Below are 3,040 nucleotides of genomic sequence, written 5' to 3' on the forward strand. Positions count from 1 at the left end.
CCAACCTGCATTACGTCGGTCTTTTTAAACCCGCCGTTTAGGCAGCTTAATTTTTTAACAGAAACGGAAAGAAATGACACTTTTGCTACGATCAAAGGCATATTATCTGAATATTCAATTGAAAATACCAGTCCTGAGAAAAGCACATCGGCTAATGAAGCCCAGGATTTTTGAATTTAGAGATGAAACCAATGCTAAAAGGTTAAATTAGTGCGCAGCGCTGTCGACATTGAAATAGATAACTATTACAAATGCGGCAAGGAAAATGAAAACAATGTTTTAGAGTTTTGGAGAAACGCTAATAACCTTAAGTGTCTTCAAAAACTGGCAAAGCAAATTTTAAATATACCAATCAGCTCAGCTACGAGCGAAAGAGTGTTCTCAACGTCTGGCATGGTTCTGAGCGAGCGCAGAACAAGATTGCTCAGCAGCAATTTGGATAAACTGGTATTTTTATACAAAAATATGAATTAATTTTAATGTTTTTTATGTTAACTTTCGCCATGCGCATTTACCTTTAATGTAATAAAAAGTGAATAAAGTACCATTACTTTTAATAAGAAATTTAGCGCGTCTTTTTATTTATCCGGGCTCCAACAAAAGTTATTGTTAATAAAAGCTCACTGACTCAAAATAATCATTACATTGTAATGTAATATGATACAAAATTGAAATAAATATGAAAAAAAAATTTCGTGTTGTTCGTGCGTGTTTCGTGCGTGTTCGTGTTGGACCAAAATCGACCGTGCGTGTTCGTGTTACACAAAAAAAAATTTTTCGTGTTCGTGTTGTGTCGTGTTGAAAATTTTAGACACGCGCCCATCTCTAGCTGGAAGCAATGTGTAAAGAGAAATCAATCGCAAGTACATACGCTTCTGAAGGACATACAGTCATATGAACTGCAGCAAGATAGAGAACAACGATCGGCGATACGCAGTGCGGAAAAACTAAAGAAGGAATTGCAAAAGCTGCAAACGCATAACGGAGATTCAAAAAAAAAAAAAATTGAAATTTTGAGGAACCAATTGATAAACATGGAACAAAAGATGCACATAAAAGCTATAAATTATATAAACATGCGTTCCCAAAAAATATTAGAGGAAAAAGAACTTTGTTGAAAACCAAATTTGCCGAAGCAAAACAAATTTTCGTTTAAAATAATCTAATAAATAAATAATAATAATATTCTATTTAATAAAATTGCGTTAAATTTATTTAATTAATTTATTTTTGGCAGATTCGCATTTTAAATTTTATTTGGTTCTCTGCAAAATGAAATCAAAAATTAGATAGAGCCCAATATTATGTTTTGTGACTCCATACCTTGATGCCCAGTTAATAATTTATTCTTCACAAAGTTATGATTAAATGTGAAATTAAGAATAAGTTAAAGATATACAACTCCAAATTTAAATCAAAATTCATAAAATTTGTATGTTTCTACTGTGGTATGCACATATATCGAAGTTACACTGTAACCAGAGTAACACTATATACTCAAACAGCAACTCTCTGTTGTTACCCGGAACACATAAAAATAATGCATTGACACTTTAATGTAAACAAAACAACAAATGTCCAGCGCAGTTCAAGTGCACTGCACTTTGACGTCACTTGAACTGCAGCTGGCACATCAAAAACCGCGCCGGCCACTGACCGCTGTCTGTCAGCGAGTGTGCATAACACATGCTCCTCTATATATTACATATATACATATATATTAAATAACACTTATGTATAATAAGCAGCGCTGCCGCCACTTCTTCAACGAAACAGCGAGTTTACTTAACATTAGGATTGTTGATAATATATCAAAATATCAATATATCGATATTTTTTTATAAAAATAAATATTTATATTATGATATTTTTTCCCCTGATATATCGAATATCGCGATTTTTTTTTATATATTTTTGATATTTCCTAATTGGTCACTTTGATTTGACTTAACTTCCTGTAAGGATGAGCGCGGCAAAAAGTTTTTTTTTCGGAAGTTAAAAATCATTCTGTAACCTGCAACATTTGCAGTAAAATTGTCAAAACGAGCGGCAACTCGTCGAACTTGCTGTCTCACCTTAAAAACAGGCATCGGGACGCATATCTAAATTGTATACACCAAAATTCGCAGGCTTTCGGCCAGGACACTAACGATGAATGCTCTGAAGATAGCAACGATGCGGAGTTGGATTGGAATTGGACGACGGTCAAGCGGTTGCGGCGCCATCCCGCATTGAGAGTGATAACGTCCAGCTCCCGTCCAGAACCACTTGAGAATTGCAACAGGCGAAAAAATAAAATGTACTGTTTACGTTTTTAATTTATGTAAACAAACCTGCAACGAAATATTGCATACTTTTAAGCTGATCATTTAAGAACATAAAAAACAAGAAGGCTTCAGTCAAGTGTGCTTAACTCTGAAACCCCGCTACCCAACGGTATTGCGATAAAGAGTCTCTAGTAAAGAGGTGTGAGACCATATATTTTTATGGAATCTTGCATGTTCTTAAAACTTAAAGACACTGCACTATGGGACATTTTTATTTTGGCTGGCACTTAGGCGTTTTTGATGTTCCATTAGAAAAATGTTAATGTCAATGCATTAACAGAACAACAAACTATTATGGCTCATAACAAAAACATGTATATTTAACATGTCTTTTGAGCATAACAGCTGTAAAGTCAGCTGTTGCATCCGAAAGCATGCGCACTAAGTTGGCATATTTTTTCAGTGAACTTTGTTATTTATTTATTTATGTTGAAAGCTATTAATAAACAAGAAAGTTACAATCGAGTGTGCTCGACTGTGAGATACCCGCTACCCATTTTGAATAAAAGCAAAATATTGCGGTATTTTTATACCCGCTACCCACAGTGAAAAATCACAAGAGTTTTTATGATATTATATTTTCCGCTTTATTCGCGAACAAAGAGACTGGACCTAATTGTTGTTGTTAGACGACGAAAACGAAAACGGAGTAAATGATGACGCGCTGATAAGTTCTCAATTTCAACTGTCTTTATAATTCTATGCTAAGTTGC

Source organism: Drosophila sulfurigaster, unplaced genomic scaffold (genome assembly GCF_023558435.1).
Source record: "Drosophila sulfurigaster albostrigata strain 15112-1811.04 unplaced genomic scaffold, ASM2355843v2 contig_147_pilon, whole genome shotgun sequence".
NCBI lineage: Eukaryota > Metazoa > Arthropoda > Insecta > Diptera > Drosophilidae > Drosophila > Drosophila sulfurigaster.